Below are 23738 nucleotides of genomic sequence, written 5' to 3'. Positions count from 1 at the left end.
CTAAACCACTGTGCATAAATATTTAGTTTTTGTTTAGTAGCTCAGCATTTAGTCTGACTATAGTTTTAAAATGATCATCCACCTGTACATATTTGTGATTTCGATAGTGCGTGATTCCACTCTGATATTATTAGGCGCAGTAGCATTTTAGCAGAAATAGCGGCTGGTTGGATTATTTCGGGAACTCAGTCCAGCGTATCGATTCTTAAGTAAACAATCTGATACATTTCTTACTTGCATCATCATCATCATAATCATAATAATAATAATAATAATAATATCTTTATTTTTACATAGCACCTTTCATAGTGGACCACCATCACAAAGCGCTTTACAGAGGTAGGCTGTGAACTGTGCATTGTATGCAGAGTCACTTACAATAGGACATTGAAAAACGATGAAAGAAAACAAAAAAAGAGTAAAAGCGATACTGCTGTCCCTCATTCAGGGCCTCCACCTGCCATGTTCCGTTGTTCTGCACAGAGCAGTATTCTCACAGTGGCAATGCAAAGTGGCAGACTGACTTTAAAATAACCCTATGTTAATCTTGTTAAACCAGTGGGAGGGAATAGGTGTGTCTGGACTATTGAGCTCATATAATTTTTGTTAATTAAACTATTACAATACCAAATCAATCTCAAATCAAATATAATAAAGAGTTTATCACTATGTGCTCTAAAACAACACTGTTTAAATGAATTGATGAAAACACACAAATCAATATAAAAAATTTAAATGCACACAAATCCTTCTTCTAGAAACTACAAATTATGTAAACATGTAAGGGAATAATAATAATAATAATAATAATAATAATAATAATAATAATAATAATAACAACATTTAATTATATTTTTTACAAAGTATGAAACTCCTTGTATCTGTACCTGGAGTTGTTGTGTTGCATAACTTCTAATGTTAATTGTTAGAAAACATTAACAATATATAAAAGCCCTTTTTCTCTTATTGTCCCGGAAAGCTTGTCCAAATGCGCACTTAGCTTAAATGACATTTATAAATGAGCGGCTTTTAAAACTCTTGAGCCTGGTGGTTATTTAATATACAATACATATCATTCATATGAGTGTAAGCCAGTGAATGACATGCTGCAAATTAAAATAGCTAGGGAGGTCAAGATGGTGACAGATTGCCTCCAGATCTGGGTTCAGCCACCCCTGGATTAAGCACTTGTTCCAGAATATCTGCTTGTACCACCCTCTTTTTTAACATTCTCGTTATTCATTGTGTTCAGCAGGAGAATACCAAAATGTTTGTTTGGACAATATTTTGTAAATAACTTACATTGTGATTACGCCCAAATCAAGTTTCAATCCATTCTAAATAAAAAGGTCATTTGTACAGATAGCTGCTGACTTATGTGGGTAGAATAAATGAGCTCTACTGCTCTCTCCCTTTGGTTACTGTAATGCACAGATTATGCAAAAAGACATAGATATCTGGTAACCTGTCCACTGCCAGGTTAGGGGAAGAACATAGAAACATAAAGTCACCAACACTATCTTAGTGACTCTGATAGAACAGCGAGCTCATTCTGCAGATCTGAATCTTGTGCGCGTTCCTGCACTTTTGGCCCTGACCTCTGACCTTTGGTGTTGCTGTGCTGTGATGATCGCTCAGGGCTTGACAGTTTGGTTGGCTGATCCATTGTCTCTTTAGCAGATACAGAGGTTTTCTCTTCACTAGCATAACCATCCTCATCATTATTGCCAGCTCCACTGTCTGTGACCTCAATGGGGCTCTCTAAGGACTTGATGATGGTGGTGTGAGATCGTTTAAGAGGTTTGCTGGGGGACAGACGTGTACCACTTCTGGTGGCTTGTCCTGCTTTCGATAGACTGTGCTGCCAGCTTTTCGGGACACTTGGTCCCACACAGCACGTTGGGTAAATCATCTCCGAGTTTGGCAAGGTTATCTGGGTTTACTGCACAACTTGTCTGGCAACTGCCTCTTTGCTCTGGCAAACTACAGGAATCTGACATTGAAGTGCAGGATTCGCTTGATGGATTTGTACTTCCAGGGAGAGTAACACTGGGCTTTGTAAAGTCTGACAGATAATCTTCTCTATCTTGGGAGTGGGTATGGCTGGACTTGCAGTTCTCAGAATTGTCTGTGGATGTCGCTGACGGGCTGCCATGGTTTTTCAGATGCAGATGGCGAAACGTTTCAGTTTTAAGCTGTGATCTAAAGTAAAGAGAGATGTATCAGCTTTTTTTTCAAATACCTACTTAGAAAAAAGATTGGGAGAAGACACCAGGTTTGAAGTTCCAGTTTGTCTTAAATGTAGGTTTTTTCCATCAAGATACCTTGTTCATTTTATATAGATATATATATATATATATATATATATATATATATATATATATATATATATATATATATATATATATATATATATATATATATAAACATACAGTGCCTTGCAAAAGTATTCAGACCCCTGACCAATTCTCTCATATTACCGAATTACAAATGGTACATTGAAATTTTGTTCTGTTTGATATTTTATTTTTAAACTTTTATTGAAACTCAGAATCAATTATTGTAAGGTGACATTGGTTTTATGTTGGGAAATATTTTTAAGAAAAATAAAAAACTGAACTATCTTGCTTGCATAAGTATTCAACCCCTGTGCTGTGGAAGCTCCCAGTTTGCACCAATGAAAGCAATTGCTCTAACGAGGACACAATTACCTTACCATTGGCCTCCATCTGTGAACCATTAAAGTTGCTGTCACATTTTCTGGATAAAAACCCCACTGTTGAAGGTACAGAAGTTAGAGATAAAGCAATACAAATGCATAGATTAGGGAAGGGGTACAAAATAATATCCAAGTGTTTGGATATCCCAGTGAGCACAGTTGGATCAATAATCAGGAATTGGAAGCTACATCACCACCCAGGCACTGCCAAGAAAGGGCCGTCCCTCAAAACTCAATGCTCAAACAGGAAGGAGATTTGTGAGAGAAGCCACAGAGAGACCAACAATCACTTTGAAGGAGCTACAGAGTTCCGTGGCTGGGAGTAGAGTAATGGTGAACCAGTCAACCATATCAAGAGCTCTGCATAACACTGGCCTGTATGGGAGGGTGGCAAGAAAGAAGCCGTTACTCAAAAAGTACCATCTGAAAGCACATCTCGAGTTTGCCAGAAAGCATGAGAGTGACCCAGCTGTGATGTGGGACAACGTTTTATGGTCAGATGAGACCAAAATAGAGCTTTTTGGCCAAAACTCAAAGCGCTATGTGTGGCGCAAACCTAACACTGCCCATGCCTCAAGACACACCATCCCTACAGTGAAGTATGGTGGTGGCAGCATCATGCTGTGGGGATGCTTCTCAACAGCATGGACTGGGCATCTTGTTACAATTGAAGGAAGAATGGATGGAGCAAAATACAGGAAAATACTGCAAGAGAATTTGCTTCAGTCCACTAAAAAACTGAAGCTTGGGAGGAAATTCACTTTTCAGCAGGACAATGATCCCAAGCACAAGGCCAAAGCAACATTGGAGTGGCTCAAAAACAAAAAGGTGAATGTCCTACAGTGGCCCAGTCAAAGTTCTGATCTCAATTCCATTGAGAATCTGTGGCACTATTTGAAAATTGTGGTCCACAAGCGTCGTCCAACCAACCTGAACAACCTGGAGCAAATCTGCCAAGAAGAATGGGCCAAAATCACTCCGACACTGTGTGCAAAGCTGGTACATACTTACCCCAAAAGACTTAAAGCTGTTATTGCAACGAAAGGTGGCTCTACCAAATATTAATGTGTGGGGGTTGAGTACTTTTGCAAGCAAGATATTTCAGTTTTTTATTTTTCTTAAAAATATTTCCCAACATAAAACCAATGTCACCTTACAATAATTGATTTTGAGTTTAAGTGTTTTAAAAACAAATATCCAACAGAACAAAATTTCAATGTACCATTTGTAATTTAGTAATATTAGAGAATTGGTCAGGGGTCTGAATACTTTTGCAAGGCACTGTATATATATATATATATATATATATATATATATATATATATATATATATATATATATATATATACACATACACACACACACAGTACTGTGCAAAAGTTTTAGGCAGGTGTGAAAAAATGCTGTAAAGTAAGAATGCTTTCAAAAATAGACATGTTAATAGTTCATATTTATCAATTAACAAAATGCAAAGTGAGTGAACAGATGACAAATCTACATCAAATCAATATTTGGTGTGACCACCCTTTGCCTTCAAAACAGCATCAATTCTTCTAGGTACACTTGCACACAGTTTTTGAAGGAACTCGGCAGGTAGGTTGGCCCAAACATCTTGGAGAACTAACCACAGTTCTTCTGTGGATTTAGGCAGCCTCAGTTGCTTCTCTCTCTTCATGTAATCCCAGACAGACTCAATGATGTTGAGATCAGGGCTCTGTGGGGGCCATACCATCACTTCCAGGACTCCTTGTTCTTCTTTACGCTGAAGATAGTTCTTAATGACTTTCGCTGTATGTTTAGGGTCGTTGTCATGCTGCAGAATAAATTTGGGGCCAATCAGATGCCTCCCTGATGGTATTGCATGATGGATAAGTATCTGCCTGTACTTCTCAGCATTGAGGAGACCATTAATTCTGACCAAATCCCCATTTGCAGAAATGCAGCCCCAAACTTGTAAGGAACCTCCACCATGCTTCACTGTTGCCTGCAGACACTCATTCGTGTACCACTCTCCAGCCCTTCGGCGAACAAACTGCCTTCTGCTACAGCCAAACATTTCAAATTTTGACTCATCAGTCCAGAGCACCTGCTGCCATTTTTCTGCACCCTAGTTCCTGTGTTTTCGTGCATAGTTGAGTTGCTTGGCCTTGTTTCCACGTCGGAGGTATGGCTTTTTGGCTGCAAGTCTTCCATGAAGGCCACTTTATAATGCACATATAGTGAAGCAAAAATGTAAGCTTCCATGAATTAGCCATGCATAAAGCATCATGTAATCAACATTATGTATTTTTTTTATTAAAAAAAAAAAAAGAAGGTAACATTCCCACTCGTGGATCATTTTAATGAGCAGTTTTTAAACTATAAATAGCCTGGCCAAACGACGGTTGGGAGTTCAGTTCGAAGTGACAGACAAGCAAACCAAGTGCGAGGAGAGCAGGTCAGGAGAGGGGAAGAGGGAATGGGCTTGTTACAGGTTCGGCTGCCGGAGCGAGGCTGAATCAATGTTAGCCTGCTATCTGGGTTGTTTACTGTATGCACAAATCTGTAAAATTAAATTGTCTAGTGCTTGAAAGCCATTTACAAATATGTCTTCACTCACACAAATAATTAGCCAACTAACTAGCCAGCTAACTAACTTTGTCATTGGCAACTCTACCTGTGAGCTGCCTGGGGTTGGGGTTATTACAGATGCATTCACTGACTGTGGGGCAGCCACTGGCTTAAGCAACAAAGGAGTTGGCATGTTAATCACAAAAATAAACATACCTCTGAGCCTGGACTGGAATAATAATCAGACTGGGATATCAGAGGGCTTTCATCACCCAGGTAGTTTCTCTGTTTGGCTGGTAGAGAACGGTGCAAGCTATTTGAAAAACCATTCGGAACAGAAGCTTATCCATGAGATTCTCAAATTCATCCAAGTAAAAGTTCTGTGCAAAAGCAAAAAACAAAACAAAACAATGTAAAGCTGTAAGAAACTATATACACATGCATTTGTGAAGTCTTCTTGCACTGCCCCCTGTTGTAGGGCTGTTTGGCGATTTCTCCTTTTTTTGTCCCGATGAAAGCAAGAAACTTTTCACGAGTATAGACCACAACCTCTGTGAGAGTGATCAGGTGTTTGCTTCTGGAAGACTTCTTTGAGTCATGGGCCAAAGAGGTGAGAACCACAGCAATAAATAAATAAAAAAAGCTAAATAAATAATCATATGTTGCTGCTTGACAATACATTCTGTTTATGGTTATTTTCAGGCATCACACACATTTTAAATACTTCTAAAAGAAACAAAGATGGGGCCTCCTATTCATATAATGTTTAGTGCTTGGTTATTTGTATCTTATATCCTAGCCTACCCAGAGTAATGCTAGAGTTAAATTGGGCTGAATGTGCAGTAACTATGCAGGTCTTCTTTACCACAATGTATATTAAGGAAATAGCTGGTTGTAAATGTAGTTATCATTAATGCTCACTTCATTCCTACTGAGTACCTACCATTCCTATCCAGAGGACAGACATAATGAAGAAAAAGGTCCCATAGTATGTTGCAATGGAGAGCTGGTTGGTTTTGTACATGGAAGACAGGGTCTGAAGCTCGCTCACTCCCACGAAGTGCATGAGGACAGTTTGGAAGGATCTCACAACAAAGTTTTATTCCTCTCAAAAATGTTTAAAAAGTCAACATTTTAAGGGTAAAGTTGGTAGTTGATTAATGCGTTGTGTTTTGTTGGTGAATAGTAATTATATATAGTAAAGACAAAATGTGACAAGTTGTGACATTATAGACATTTCCTTTGTGTCCAAGGGTTATGTGGAGAAGTTGTGCCTAAATATCACATAGTGCAAAGCTTTGTTAAGTGATCTGTACTATGTGATCATACAGTACTTAACATAAATGATGCATTAAAAACTAACTCTGCTAACAAACAAAACAAAATCCTAACTGCAAAGCCCAATAATTGTATTTCCTACCTGGTCCCAGGATGAGATTAAACTTAGATTCACAAATGCTTTGAAGTTTCCTCTCTGTCGGTAATCTATTATTTCCACAGCAAGCACAAATTGATACATGTAATAGGTGTAGTAAAATAGACTGATGATAATGCTGGTCACCTAAAAACCAGTAAGCAAAGTTATGCATGAAGAAATACACCTTACTATAAGTTTATACATATGGTTACTGCAGTTCTACCAGGAGTTATAGAGTTTTTGCACACTATACAGCAGATCCCTAGAGAAGTGATGGGAAATAATGCGATCAGAGGCATCTATACTGAAAAAGCAGTCTGGTTGTCAAGTGTGGATGGTATGATTTATAAACATTTTTTTACATGTAAAAGATATGTTTAGCAGGACAGAATTTAAAATAAAACACAAAAAAGTCTAATACACATAAGGTACACATTTAAAAGCAGCCACTGCTTTATTTCTCACCAGATGACCGTCATGATGTAAACCCTGACGTCCTAAAATGATAGACCTCGCTAGGTTGGGGACGACACTCTCACACAATACATAAAGTTAACAATAATAAAAATAACAAGAAATGGGTTGTTTTTGTTTTGTTAACAAAAACAAAGCATTTTTGGAGCATAGCGAGGTGAATGGCATCTCCTCTGGAACAGTTTACAGTATGTTTTGTACATGGTGTTTGATATGATGACTAGCTCACCTTAAGCTAATTCCATGGTTCCTGCCAGTAAACCAGCAATCCCATTCTGAGGCATTGCACAGACTTGGAAGTAAAGGTGAAGAAGAATCAAAGTCAGGAAAATGAGCTGGGGAGCAGAACAATATATTAAACTCTGAGTAAAACATTACTGCGATCCCTTGTAATACAACACTGTAAGGTACCTGGGCAGGACAACCAATAAGGAAGCAGTACAATGACACCTGTTTGATGTGTTTGGTGTGGAAATCTAAAAACTGAAGGACACATCTCACAGGAGTCGGGGTAAATCTAAGAGTCACTTGCCCGTTACAACAGTTTGCTACTATATTTTTGTGCAGTATTTTTGCAGTTTTCCCATGCTTTTTCCATGGTTATACTATGCATTTACTATAGTTTACCCTGGTTTGGCATGTTATTAATATGCTTTGCCACCCCCCCCCCCCCCCCCACTCCCTCCCCTGCTTGACAATGCTTACCTATGCTTCACTTACTCTTTACTGTACAAAACTTTTATAAGTGGTTTCGTGTCTGTTCTACAGGCATGATAAATTGTATTAATCTGAAACACAGGTAATCTGCACCCCCAGAACCAGACGGTCACAAATAAGTGGAGACACGGCCGCAGGAGAGTTTATTAAATCACTGAAATCATTTAACACAGAGTAACATTAACATTGCTAGTGAAGGGACCAACAAAAGGTGGATTAAATCAGGATTGGCTTTTATTAAAGGTACATATACATTTAAGACTTGTGATTAAACTGTGCCTGCATTGGATTCAGGTTAGTCTTATTTAAAAAAAAAACAACAACAAAAAAAAACAGCATTATTGCAATTTTTGCTATCAAATATAAAAAGCCTTACCTTGTTCTGCCCAGTTTGACAGTAGTTCCTTTTTCATCATAGCACTCTATTGACCACACAAATGGACCCTTAGCTTAGGTCTCTTTGCTGCCTGCATTATGGGCTTCAGACCATTATTATTTTTAACCACGGACAAGCATTTTATTATCACATTATTCATTTTCTTCTCCAATTACCCCAAACAAAAAGGGAATTAGGATAATATCATATGATATGGACGTTATAAAATGGGTAACTGACAAGCATTATTATGACAAATACTTTTATCAGGTTAATTTAACCTATAACCTCAAGTCAAATCAAAATGGAAAATACCAGTTTGTCCAAAATGTGTAGCGAATGACGACCACTCACCGTGCAGCCAGTGTTATTTTCTGAAGCTCCGGTTCACCAATCAGACTACATGTTCCTTTAAGGGGACCAGCCTACAAACACAACATGTTGTTTAGGTTTGATAATAGGATAGGAAGGGCGTTCTTTATGTTAAAATGCAATAGTTTACATAAAAAATAATAGATAGCCATTAGTGAATTGGTACAAGGTGTATAAATCCTGCGATGTAAATTATAACCTGAACTAATTCACACCAGCAACAACAGCTTTGATTGGTTTGTTTTATAATTGGTTATGTTTATAATATATGGCTTTAACTACATATGTTTTTAAAATACAATGAAGTCCAAAAAGATGTTTGAATGTTTCAGGGAGGCTGGAGTTGTTAGTAGTGCATAATGTTGTAGTTTTTGGCAATTCAACAGTGACTTCACAATAGCAATCCACACTTATTGAGCACAGAGCTACCCAGAAGCAAGTTCATAAAAATCTCTAGCTACTTCTACTGTACATGTATTTGGCTTTTTGTATGGGAACTTAAAAAAAAAAAAAAAAAAAAAAGCAATTTGAAGATATGAAGACACATCAAATAATTAATATTATTATAACTCTTTTTCTGACTCATTTATAGTTCTTTAATTGTCCATATAATGTATAATATAGTTTCAAATGTTAAGAAGCATTTCAATAGTAGCTGGTTTACCTTGTCGCTTGCAGAAGCATTGTTATACCAAGTGTTCCAATACAGACCCTCCAATAATGCTGTTAAGCTCCAGCTCCACCAATCCTCGGCTGTTTTCACTTCAGAAAGCAGTTTCTTCGGGTTCCTTCATATTCACAAAGGACAGATACCAAGAAGTTATACTGATCTGTTAGAATCAGTCTCAAACCAAAATCAGACTGGAACTAAAGAAGGCTGTGTGGTCCTGTGGTTAAAGAAAAGGGCTTGTATCCAGGATGTCCCCAGTTGTTCAAACCTCAGCTCAGCCATTGACTCACTGTGACCCTGAGCAAGTCACTTAACTTCCTTGTGCTCTGTCTTTCGGGCGAGACGTTGTTGTAAGTGACTCTGCAGCTGATGCATAGTTCACACACCCTAGTCTCTGTAAGTCGCCTTGGATAAAGATGTCTGCTAAATAAATAATAAATCTAACTGTTTTGTTTTATCAGAATCTTTAATACAGAAGAGGCCATTACAATGTGCTATTAACTTCCTGCATTAAATCCATATTCATATACACTGTAATGCAGTTTAGCACTATAAACATACAGCACTGGTATGAGACTCATCACTTACTTGGTGAACTCAGTCCTGATGGCCTGATTTAGAAGGTATTGGTCATTGGAGGATTTTCCATAGGTTACAAACATGAGCAGGAGCAACATGATGATGTAAAGCACAAACTCTCTGCCAATTAAATAGATGATAGAGTACATATGATTTTCAGCAATTTATTATATGTTTACATTTATAACAAACTACAATAATAAAGCCATATAAAAAAGGCCAGAATTTGCTGAATAAAATATCAAAACAGATAGCTATTATAATGTTGTAACCCTAACAATTCTAATAATAAACATTTCTTTTAAAAAAGTGAAATGCTGCTCTGTTTCATTTGATACCACAATATACATAAAGATAGGTACATTTGTGAATGCATCAATATCCTATACGCAAAGAAACAATCTCAGCAAGGTCCAATACATCTCTGACGTACTGCTATATCTTAGATAGACGCAATACTGCCTCTTTAAATCAAACAAACCACCTCAGAGTGTGCTGTATCAAGCCTTCTTTCCTTATCCTATCTCTGGCTTCCTTCAGTTGTGCTGGAGTGGGCAGAGGAGCAAGGCAGAGGTAGCGTGCCCACTGGAAAGAGGCTATGATCTAGAATGGGAAAAAACTAAAAACAGCCTTGCAGGATTAGAATGCTTGCGAAGCACAATGATGTGTAAGGTCTTGTATCAGAGACCATAAGACTCCAGGAAGACCTAGATTAGAAATGCATTGCTCAATACAGTATGCTTGTTTTGTAAACTCTACTTTAAATTCCATTTCATGTTCTGTATCTATATATGACATGCTTTAAAAAAAAGGCTGACAAGAGGCTTGTGAAATATTACCCTGTCAAAATCAAGTTCCTGGTGTACACTATGGTTTTCAGAGCCTCCATTCGAACTCCAGGGTTTCACAGCTTCGAGAACAGGCTCAGCCTCACTAAAAGTCACTGTGTTCCTTGTAACTCAATGACACCACCGCTGCTATTGTAATATTTAGAAATCATGCAGCTGTACCGAGACTCGATTGCTAATCAATCATTCAATTGGAGTCTAGGCACGTGAATTAATAAAGTGCAATTCCCCGTGCTCACATATTATTACTTTTTACTTGCACATGAAGTGCTGTGCAATCCTCGTGCCTAAATACAAATATACATTTTAAACACTCGTGTTACAAAGACCCGTTTATATCCTGTGTACTAATGACTATACACCAACATTAACACACAACTTACAACACAAAAAACACTCAGGGGCGGGGCACTTTGCCACAAGGCTGTACAACAAAAATGCAAAGCAGGGAGAAGAACAAAGAGTACCACTAAACCTGTAAAGTAAAATAAAAAACATGTATAAAAATAACACTGCAATAACTGATATAATGCTGAGAATTAATCTTTTTTAAATAAATAACATATATTTTAAGTAGGACAGTGACCACAGTGCAGACTACAGCAAGCAGCAAACAGGCTGACCATGCCAGGTAGCGCCACCAAAAGAGAAGTACAATTACACTGCTTCTGAAAACTTGGTGCCTTTCATAGAGACTGCGATCTGGAAAACAAAAAGATGTTTATGAGCTAAAAGCAAAGTCAAAGTAACAATATAATGTGAATTTTATTTCAGAATGCAGTTTCTACCGACAAGTGGAATATTTTAGTCATAATGACAAAAAGTGGCATATGGCAGCCATGGCAAATTATGGTCACTGGAAAGTTTTGCACTGTATGTGACAAACCCTGTAAATATGAAGTCTGTATCAGAAATGATTCTGGAGGTAAATTATGTGCTCAAAGTTCAGTGAGGGTAACAATAATTGCCCCTACATGGTTATTCTTTTGAGTCAGACCCATAATCAAATTTAACAGGGTGAATTATGTCAAAGAAGCCATTTCTTGTACACTTTTTTTGTGTGAGAAGGCCCTGCACAAGTAGAATTCAATAGCTGAAGCAGACAATGATACAAAACCCACCCAGCGAGCTGCCGGAGCGAAGGTCACTGCTGCTGTACTCAAAGTTCTTGGGTGGGACTTTGCTGTTCTCTTGAAAGCTGCAGTCCTCAAAAAGCCACTGGAGCTGCAATCAGAAGCTTCCTTCTTATTGTTCGCTGTCCTGCTCCAAGACAACAAAGAGAGTGCGGGATTCCAGGCCCCGGTGTAACACCAATAAGAAAAAAAAACCACTGTGGTTTAGGAAAGTTAAGCACATTACCTGCATACATAAATAAGTAATTTTAAATTCTTTGAGAAGTTACGACCTCACACAGCTTATCAACGTGATTGTTTTTGATTGTTTTACCTTTTTTTTTTTTACTCCATGGATGCCTCAGAATTTTACACTGATGGAGTTCTAAAAGACTTATATAAATCATGTAAATGTACACAGCTTGTTAATTTACATAGCTATTTTTTATTACTGCAGGTACAGGTAGGGGTGACAGGTACAGGTTTGTATGTGGAGGTGCATCTACAGGTATAAGCACAGGTACAGATGTTTAACCTTGCATAACCTCCCTAGTAACGTACAGTATATCTTGTTTACTGCTATGTCAACAAAAATATCAAGAGGTAACCACACCCAACACCCACTGCATGTAAAATAACACATCGGAACAATAGTCCATGAAAAGATTTATCAAATTTGAGGGAGTGGTTCCCAGGCTAGGTAAATCAACCTGACCTAGATTGACAGTATGCAAAACAAACTGAAAAGCAGATCACTTGTTGCAAATCATATCAGTCAGCTGCCTGGAGAGTGAAATGCACTTCAATGCTTTCTTTCCTTTCATTAATGAATCATCTGCTTCACCTAATGACTTTGTTGCCATTGGCCAGATTTCACCAAGTAACTGAGACTCTTCCTCTCCATCGGTATTCAGAATAATATGGCATTTTTTGTAATGAACTATAAAGCTTTTAATGCATCTTTTGAGCAATGAATATGTCAACATGAATAAAGACTACAGTTGTGAAATTTAACAAATGTAAAGCTTTAGCCCTCTGTGCCACCCATTCTCACCAATACCTTTGGTTCAATAAAAACACAACGAGAATGATCATTATTACAACTCAAAATCGATAGTATAGTACCTCATGTTTTTTCCGCCACGTTTCTTGTGCCCAGGATTGCAGGTTTTGCCATGACATATAAGAGTCAAAGGTACTGTCCTCTGACAGCAGGGCATCCCAGTGAGCTTAAATCAGGCACAGACAGGCATAAGAGCACAGAACAGAACACTTATTTCAGTTTCTGGGTTTAAAATGTTACTGAAGTCATATATAACATTCCAGTATTGCTACCTTGTCAGATAAGAACCTGTTAACAGGTTAGAAGAAGAAGAAGAAGAAGAAGAAGAAGAAGAAGAAGAAGAAGAAGAAGAAGAAGAAGAAGAAGAAGAAGAAGAAGAAGAAGAAGAAGAAGAAGAAGAAGAAGAAAGAAGAAGAAGAAGAAGAAGAAGACGACTCTATCCAGCCTCATAAATGTAACCGCTTTACTTTGTAAAGGCGAAACAGGACCAAAAGAAATGAGCTTGTTTTGCATGTAGGGCTCAATGACACCTCAGTGCCGATAAGAACTACCAGGCCATATTTTCAAATTGTTAATGAACTCCTACTTTTTGAAAGATGTAAAATGTCTAATTTTACAAAAGTTGAATCAAATAACTAAGTAAATATAATCCAAGCTCTCTTAAACATTCAGAAGATGTTTGTTTCTCATTTTGTGGCATTCACCTGTTTTTTTTCTCCTTTAAAAAAACTGGAGTTAAATAAACACTTTGAAAATATTCCCCACAATGTCTTGAAAAGTGATGTCATTACTTTGCATTCATGGAAATAGCTATGCAAACAAAAAGCTATGCAAATGATACTCACCTCATCATTCTTCACATAAATGAGCAGTGTTGAGGAGCATATAGCCCAGTAACAGTATAAGGCACTGTGTGAGGCGCTGGGTGTGGAGAACTGGCTGAGAGAAGGACAGCTGTACACAGAAGCCCAAAAGTAAAAATCCTCCAAATATTATGTCAGCTTACAGTAAAGGAGCTAAAATATGAAATAAATTAAAAAGGAGAAACACAGAGTATGCAGTCTCAGTTGAAGAGATATATTTTCCAACTGAGAAATGCCTATACCATTATTTAAAAACAAATAAACAAAACAAAAAAAAACAGCAACATTTGCAATATATTTATTAGCATGGTGAAAAAAGTGTTCCAGATAAATACAACTTATTTATTTACAGGAAAAAAAATACACTTTGTAAAAGCACTGGCGTTTCAGATGCAGGGGAGAGACATGATCATGATGCTTTATTTATTTGCAGGATAGGGGAGGAAATTTGGCTCGGGCTGGGAATCCAGGTTGAAATTCCCAGGCTGAGACGAGTACCTTGATAAATCTGACCCTGTGGCAGATCGATTCTTGAAACAATGCATCCTTTATTGATTTATAACAAGATAGTCTTCAACAAGTGGCTTTGGTCTATTAATGTCTGTATCACTACTTTTCATTTGAAGGAAAGAAAACTTACTAATAATGAACCCAAAACTATCTGACCATGATATACCCACTGAGCTACCAACATCATTTGCACTTGCATTTTGCTTATAAGGCGAAACACCATCAGCACCGCCTCTTACCGAGGAGTTATTAGAAGGAAGCTCTGTTTAAACATTTTATCTCGCTGATAAAGATGATACCTTGGCTGAGAGAGGTCAGATCTCGCTCCACTTTCCTATCACCCTCATCCACTGCCAGCCACCACTCGGCTGGGAAGAACCAGCTCATGCCAGTCACCAGGCCCTTGGCAATCACATGGCTGATGCACCAGCTTGGAGACTGGCCACCATTGTTGTGCCCAGGCTGTCAGGAGTACTGAAATCAATATGAATTGAAATCATCACTCAAGCACTTAACGGAAGAATTTGAATAGAGGGATTAGCACCCCAGCCATGGCTTGAATACTATATACTAGCCTTTCTTTTTTGTATTATTATCCAGTTACAACATGCATTGTATATAAATTACAGTAGGAGGTTGTGTCCTTGACATTTCCTTTTGATTGATTAATATATGTATTACATTTCAGGATGATCTGCTTAATCAATTAATTTAAAAGATAAAATAAATAAAGTTGGGATTGGGATTGCTGCCAAATAAAGAGGTCAATTTCTTTGAACAACATGCCTTTTGTCTTTTCTTTACAGACCCGGTAGGTGATGTCTTTTTAAAGATTGCAACGATACCATTCTGAATTCAACATTTGTTATTGTGTTTAAGAGGCAGCAGTGACTAGCGTATGAACAGGGAAAGGTACGTTCTCTTCTGAGTACTACTGATAGATATCATGAACAAGAACATATTTTTTAATTAAAAAAATAACATATGGGCTGCAGTGCATTAGAAAAAATTAATTTTTTCTCAATTTTTCTCTGCCATTTCATGAACAACTCGATGCTGTCACAGAAACCTGCCATGAAATATATTGCATTACAATGTATTTGGACGGTATTTTATATAATATATATATATATATATATATATATATATATATATATATATATATATATATATATATATATATATATATATATATATATATATATACTGAGTGTCTAAAACATTAGGAACACCTTCCTAATATTGAGTTGCACCCACTTTTTCCCTCAGAGCAGCCTCAATTCGTTGAGGCATGGACTCTACAAGGTGTCGAAAGCGTTCCACAGGAATGCTGGCCCATGTTGACTCCAATGCTTCCCACAGTTGTGTCACGTTGGCTGGTAGTGGATCTCTACTCTGACTAGCTCGTTCCATCCCATCCCACAGATGCTCAATTGGATTGAGATCTGGTGACTGGGCAGGCCACTGCAGTAAGCTGAATTCATGTTTGCGGAACCATTCCTGGCCAATCCTGGCATTGTGGTATGGGGCATTATCCTGCTGAAAAAATCCATTAGCAGATGGATACACTGCTGCCATGAAGGGATGCACCTGATTGGCAATGATGTTCAGATATCCTGTGGCATTCAAACGTTGCTTTTATCAAGGGGCCCAATGTATGCCATGAAAACACACTACCACCAGCCTGCGATGTTGACATGCTGCATGATGGATGCATGTACTCATGTGGTTTTCTCCATACCCTAGTCCTCCCATCAGCATGAAACAGCAGGAACCGGGATTCATCAGAGCAGGCTATGTTTTTCCAATCCTCCAGTGTCCAGTGTTTTCGTTCCTTAGCCCACTACAACCGCAGTTTCTTGTGTTTTGCTGAAAGAAGTGGAACTCTGTTAGGTTGTCGGCTGCCATACCCCATTCGTGTCAAGTGCAGACGAGTTGTGCATTCTTTTATTGGTCTTTCAGCATCAATGTTGGACTGGACTGTCAGTTGGCTAACTGTACCCGTCTGTTGCTCTGAACAATTTGTGTCAGCCTCCTTTAGCCTCTTTCATCAATGAACCATTTTCGATCACTGGCCTGCCATTGGATGGATGTCCTTTGGGTGGTGGACCATCCTTGATAGACATAGGAAACTGCTGAGCATGAAAAACCCAGTAGAGTTGCAGTTCTTGAAACACTCAACCAGCGCGCCTGGCACTTACTACCATACCCTGTTCAAAGGCACTTAAATCTTTTGTCTTGCCCATTTAACCTCTGAATGGCCCACATACACAATCCATGTCTCAACTGTGTCAAGGCTTAAATATCCTTTCCGCCTCCCCTTCAACTACACTGATTGAAGTGAATTTAACAGGTTACATCAATAGGGGATCATTAGGAAAGTCTATCCTCAAGGGGGATGTTATAAACTAACCTTTTAATGAACCCACAGGTAGGACAATCTGAGCTGTGAATTTGCTTAAAGTTGTAGACACTAGGAGTTGGCTTCTCAAGTGTCCTAAAGAATAGAAGCAAACATTTTTTTTTTGTTCATCATATATCATGTTTATGGTTTGTTTTTAAACTTGGCTGGAATGAACCTGACTCCTTATATATGATGAAAGATCATTGTTCATAAACATATGGTGTGCCTAAGAGGAGACTGCAAATATACTGCATTTCTGTAGCTCACTAGTGTAGAGCACGGAAAGAATAATATAGACCAGTATACCAACATAATACCAAAACCCTCAATTCAAGTATTGAAATACAAAAACCATTAATAAAAACTGACATTTAACAACGATTGTCTATTAGAAATGGTATCATTCCAGTAGAAATACTATAAAACCAATCATATATGTTTATAAGAGTGTTTTCTGATGTTTGATCAGGTATAGTGCTGTCACACAAGCAATGATCAGAGTACAGCACAGTCTCTGCCAAGCTGCAGTGTTTAGAAGTGTTTAGAAACTCTATAAAACCTGGTAGGACTACAGCGACTGAATATATCTATTTTCTTTAACATAAATCATGTGGAAATCAGGTGCTCCATTTCATCAACTTGTAAAGTTATTCTCGAAAGCATGTTTAGTATTTCTAAATGTAATATTTAAAAATCAAAAGCTGCTGTAGGTGTATCTGTTTTTAGTTAAGTTGTGTGGTTTAGTCTTCTGACAATTACCTGTACAAAGAAATACAATTATGAAATGTAGTGGTCTGTTGGAGTAAAATAATAAATAATAATATTATTATTATTATTATTATTATTATTATTATTAATAAGAAGAAGAAGAAGAAGAAGAAGAAGAAGAAAGAAGAAGAAGAAGAAGAAGAAGAAGAAGAAGAAGAAGAAGATTTATAATAGACTTTTACCACAGACAGGGCTTGTTTCCAGTTCTCTAGTAATCAAGCTCTTCAACACACATTCAACACACATTTTTAAAAAACAATCTATAAATACAAATTAAATTAAAGCTTTGTAAACAGGATCCTGTATTTCTGAAAAAAATGACAGAATAACCCAGTTGTTCAGGGCTATGCAACCAACCTATATGGCCGGCAGGTGTCACTGTTTTTCTGTTAAGTGTACAAATATTTGATTAATTTATTTACTTATTTTTGACTCGGAAAACAGGAATGCACTGATCTGAAAGCACTTTTAATTCATTGCACATCTTTATAGTTTCACATAGTTATACATTACAGAAGTGCTGAAAAAAATTGAAACTTAGCTATATGAATTAATACATTAATAACTACTTCTAGTTAAAATGTTTCTTTTTAGTACTTTGTACTTTTTTTTTTTTTTTTTTAAATAACTCTTACCTTAACAGGTGCTGTTCCCCAGAAGTAAGATTTTGCTTGAAGGACAGAAGCTGACTGTTATAGCACGTGCTGTTCCTGCCAGTCTGTGCAGTTATGTGCTTGTTTAAAATGTCAGGAAAGTAAAATTTTGTGGAGCCAGTTCCCTCCACTGCATTCTGAAAGCTGCAGTGTTGAGTAGTCTGGAGCTCCATCTGACTGGTGGTTCCATTAAACTAAGTGTTGTTTATAAAAATCACATATTTCTGAAATGTTTTTAAAAGCACTTAGAGTTAAAAGTATTTTTTCAATAAACAATTTTTCAAATAACATGCACATTACCAGTACACATGATAAACTGTTGAAATTTGATCCACATCAGATATTGGGGAATAAAATGCAGATCTTTAAAAAAAGAAAGACCAAACTTGCATTTTTAGAGTATTATTGGAAGAGGGTTGTACTTTAGTTTTTATTTTTTACAACTAAGAGTAATGAATAATCCATAGGCTTACAGCGTGACAATGGATTATTTTTTTCACCGCTGACATCACCATTGTTTGTCATCTGGGAGGGTATCTGTGAAGTTCTAGTAAAGGGACTCACCAGCAGCAGCTCTCTAGTCCTCCTTGTCCCATCAGCGATGAACTCGATGCCTCTTCAGTGGTGTTGTCACGGACTTCAATGGCATTCGACAGCAGACTCACCAGGATCCTTATTGTCCATTCATCCAAAAATAATAGCTACCTGGGGTAAAAGGCTCCTGGAAGTGCTGTGACAGATCATTGACATGACCGACCAGCTTTGCACTGTTGAAGGTTATCTTTGTTGGTGAATAAAAAAACAAACAAACAAACAAAGACCCTGTAGTAGTTATACATCTCACAAACCAATATCAGACATACATATGCAAGGGTATCATTTTTCGAGGACAATGACACATTGCAAATAAACAAAGTACAGTGCACTTCGTTTATAAGGATCACACCCAACCGGGATGATTTGATTCTTATAAGCAGTTGATTCTTAAAAGTGGACTATATGATTACAATTAGCAAAGCGTGCCTCTGCGCATCAGCAGTTTAAATGCAGTATACAAATATTAATGGTGCTCAGTCACTGAGGAAAATTCATCAAAACAAGTCCTCGTGGGTAAGCAGCTTGTTATATGATCATGATTATATTTACTCAAGTCTACCGAATCCTATTTTACTACAGTATACTTGAGAAGCGATCATCTAGTTTAACTGTCATGCAGTGTTATGTATATTGGCCTTTGAATTAAAATGACATTACAGTACAGTATTTTACTGTCAGAACAACCACTGCATTTAAGCATCTGTGGCTTGATTTTTTTCAGTTGCGATGCAAATCTCACAGATTTTCACTAAGCGGAGATGCAAAGCTCTGCAATCCTCCTCCCCCCTCCTCCTCACCGTGCCGCGCCGCAATCCCACTCCCTCTACATGCATATCACACAAAGATGTATGTATTCAACGAATGTGTATTCACTTTATTAAAACACATTTTCATTAACGGAGAACACAAAAAATGCCTTTGCAGTGCAGTCACGCGTCTTTCTTTTTCCTGCCATGTCGACACACATAAACTGCACAACTTACTTTTTTTATACTGGTAGTCGCTGCGGACCAGGGATTATACTGCACACACTGGATACATGCCTAATCACGCGAGATGTGATCAAATTCAGATCCAAAAACAGCTTTATTGGTTGTACACGTCATTGCACTTGATACAGTATCGTAATACATGTAGTCAGTTTGCCACGAAATGATTCTTATGAGCGGATTGCTTGATTCTTATAAGCAGATTATTTTTGCATTGTTAATATAGGAATGATTTTGTGCCAGTGGTTTTGATCACTATTTGCAGTTGATTCTTACATCAGTAATTCTTACAAACTGAGTGCACTGTACTGTGAATATGCAGCTCCATTGCCAAAACAGTAACCAACAATATATAACAGGGATTGAGTTTCCCAGAGTTAAATTCCCAAGACATATCTTTAGCAGCTTAACCATTCAGGTGTATTTCTGTGATATGCGTTACTCAGCATTAGTAGGCCGAAGGATGAGTGTAATCGTTGTCAAAAGCACAAGGTGATGGTGCTTGATTATATTTCACTGATGCAACACTTTCGATATTAAAGATGAAGTAACTTCTGTACGATTTTAGATGTAAAGATGCTAGCTCAGTGGCAGCTGGTCCAGCACAGTGCAAGGTGGCATGTATTCAACTTATACATGCTGTGTTTGAGCTGAACTATTGCACAGAAGTTGAATCAATTGTTATAGTATACCTGCATTGCATGTTTAGCAGTGTACCTGCATGGCTGTTTGGATTTTTACTGTTGTGCAATGATTGGCTGAAGCAACCATGTGGTTTGCACAGAATGTCAGTATCTTAGTGTCTGAGATACAAGGTGCAGAAAGTGCAAACAAGCACCTCCAACATGCCTTAAAGAACTACTTACCTGCTATTTAACCTCTATTAAATCATTAAGCATATACAGCTTATCAATCAGTGCTCCCTGGAGGAGGATGAAAAAAAGAATGCTATTACAAAGAGTTAGCTTACCACTGTCATTCATTAGTCATAACTTTATCAGTATATGATTATTTTCACACTGCAGGTCATCTACACATTATACATTATATTATTTTGTTGATTGACTCCAGTCTATTCTAATGTAAACACTGGAAGATCTAAACACCACCATTGTTTAAATTAAAGTACTTGAGATGTCACTCCAGTGCAGCTCATACCTGGTGAGTGAGGTGGAGTCCACACACTGAAGCGATTAAGGCACTCCTTGTTCGTGTCTGCAGCTCTACTGTGGCACCAGGCTCCAAACTCAGGCGGTTCAGAACATTGGTCAACAAAATGACATAGTTTAGAATCTCTAGGTCACATCCCATGAGCAAAAGCTTTGAAAGGTTTTTTAGGCCATCAATATATCTTTACAAAAAAATATGAAGATTTTTTTTTTTGGTCACCTTTCTGGTATAAACACGTATTAAAATGCTCTTATTAAATCCATAAAACACTAAACAAATATGTATATGCTTTCAAATTACTTTTTAAAATATAAAATATACCTTTCTACAAATAATAATTTCACCATTAAAAAAAAAAAAAACCTGAATATTAACCATTTTTAACTACTAGGACTGAACACTTTGTTTGTTGCATTGTTTGCATGAAGACATTACTTACAGTTCTTCATCAGGGTTGCAGCTGGAGGACAGGTTGCTCTGAAAACTCGACAAGACGGTCACTCTTACTGGGCATGGTTTCGTTCTTGCACCAAATCTATTACTAATCTCAGTATAAATGGTAACTGAAAAAATGGCAATAAAACATGATAAATGTAAGTCTGTTATATGATTCCCAAATTTGCCAATACAGAATATGGATGCTGTACAATATAAACTGGCATAACACCACCAGAGGGCAGAGTGGTTGATGTAATTGTCATGCAATGCATGCTGGGCAACATACATTACTGATCAGGGTTGTATACGACCACTATACATACATAGTGATATAATGTTATCGATGATTTAGACATACAACAGCATTTATAGAATAAAACTAACTTGAAACCTGTTACTGTACATGAGGTTAAAGAGTATCTGGTTGGATGCTCTAGTCTGAACACATCAACTGTGAACACAGCAGTGAGGCACTTACTTACTGTGTGGCAGTTGCGCAAAGACCACATCAAACGAGACAACTGTGTTTTTATTTCCATACCCTTATAGCCGTCAGATGGATCTCCAGCCGGAAGGTTGAAGTAATTCTACACATTTCATCCTTCATATAAAAGCTTTCGAGAAGAGTTTCCTATGCTGAAACTGTACTGATACAGGAGATCCTATTGAATACGCCATTGCACAACAAAAAAGACAAGTGGAAATCATCAAGAGAGAACTTATTGAAAAGAACAAATAATATATAGATGTATAGTGCCATATCAAAAAGGAAGACAATTGGATATATAGTGCCACCATGCCAAATGCATTCTAGTGCACTTCACAGACGATTAGATCAAATCCAGATACAACAATTCTCTCAATCAAAAACAGCTTCACTCTTCACTCAAGCCATACCAGTCTGGGGTGTAATATCCTGTGGATATACTTTTAGACGTTGTCCTTACTGGTGGTTTATCCCCAAAGTACCACACAAATTCCAACAGGCCGGTTTCAGCTTTTTTATAAGCAAATATAATATCAGTATCTGCTGCATAGATGGGTTTGTCTGTATAAATCTGAACAGCTATAAGAAAAAATTGATAATCTGTTGATTGTAAAACAATAACAGGTGACACTTGCCAATATTAAACAATTTATTTATTTTACTATTACATATTTCTACTAAAAATGTATTTATTTTAACACCTATATAATAATAACTCCTAGATAGCAAGAACTAGATATTTCAAGCCTCAGTATCCCTTCCACTGGCGAAGCATTCACCCTTTTAAAAAAAATGCAACTAATAAAAACAGGGTGACAGACTCTATTCTCATTACCAGTTTAAATCTCTTATCAACATCTTGCTTAACATATTAGCGCTTGTGTGCCATCCCTTTTATATATAGGCAGATATCAGTGCTACATACACTGCATTCTGTAAAGGACAGAGACACTGGTGTTGGTTAAGATACTTCCCACCCGGTTTCGAGCATTTACTATCACAGTGAATTAAAATTTTTAAAATTGCTTAGCTCTCTATGCAGTGAACAGAACAACAAAAAAACACAAAAATAAGGCACAAATGGCATAGGGGAGGCGACACTTATAAAAGGCTAAGAACTGGATGAGCATGGAGACAGAACAGCTCCCTCAACTCTTATTAGAGAAATAGGCCATGATTTCCAGGTGAAGTGTTACATTTCCACTTATATTGCTAAATCAGAAATCAGAGGAAGAGAAAGTAGTTCCTAGTTGGGATATTAGCAACAGTATAGCTAAAAACCATTGACAACAATCATATTATAGACAATAATCATTTGATGGCTGTATGCAGCTATTTACTGTAGTATGGATAGGTAGCCTGGCTTTAAAATAGAAACTGTTGCATAAATCTTACCTGTCATACTTTGATATTTGCTTTATGGGTCTCACATGTGCATTTTTAAAAGAAAAACTTTTTTTTTTTTTGGTTGTAAACATACATTTTCATTTTTTAAATATGCATCTAGTACTATACTAGGTTGAAGGTTTGTATGCTTTACATTAAGGTTATCTTGTACTGTCTCCATTCCAAGTTTATTGAACCTTAGCAGTGTCTTTGTGGTCAAAGAACGTACTGCCTGGGGATGAGGGGAACAATTTTTTTTCAGTACAAAAAAGAATTAAACAAAATGATCATGTTAAAGTATCAAATACTGCACAGTACAGAGTCAAACACATTTCAGAATCTTTTTCTCATGAAAATGAGAACATGCATTATTTTCGGTTTAGTGTATATTTAAATATTCAAGTGTACAGAGACTTAGAAGTGGATCAAATATGAGAATGCAGCTGACATTTATAGACTAGTGAGGGAAATGTATGTCTAAAGTACACGCAAAGTATCACCACTTATAGTTACTATGTGACAAGTGCTATGGACTTCCTTTGATGATTAGACCTTTTTTGGTGATGTTTGTTTATC

General features: G+C 37.2%; 2 long non-coding RNA genes across 2 annotated transcripts; both read right to left on the bottom strand.

Annotated features, from left to right (window-relative positions):
* Positions 1–893: 893 nt before the first annotated feature.
* Positions 894–10943, bottom strand: LOC121314220. The gene is made up of 7 exons (XR_005950085.1): positions 10359–10943; positions 9884–9994; positions 9290–9413; positions 8608–8678; positions 7390–7495; positions 5486–5649; positions 894–2202 (listed from the first exon to the last, which is right to left on the bottom strand). It is a non-coding gene; the product is annotated as an uncharacterized LOC121314220 (long non-coding RNA).
* Positions 10944–18017: 7074 nt separating this feature from the next.
* LOC121314219 lies at positions 18018–21071 on the bottom strand. Its single transcript, XR_005950084.1, has 3 exons — positions 20840–21071; positions 20548–20604; positions 18018–18876 (listed from the first exon to the last, which is right to left on the bottom strand). It is a non-coding gene; the product is annotated as an uncharacterized LOC121314219 (long non-coding RNA).
* Between the last annotated feature and the right edge of the window lie 2667 nt (positions 21072–23738).

This window comes from Polyodon spathula, chromosome 4 (assembly GCF_017654505.1).
Source record: "Polyodon spathula isolate WHYD16114869_AA chromosome 4, ASM1765450v1, whole genome shotgun sequence".
NCBI classification, from domain to species: domain Eukaryota; kingdom Metazoa; phylum Chordata; class Actinopteri; order Acipenseriformes; family Polyodontidae; genus Polyodon; species Polyodon spathula.
The sequence above is the reverse complement of the archived record's forward strand: the minus strand, read 5'-3'. Positions and strand labels throughout refer to the sequence as shown.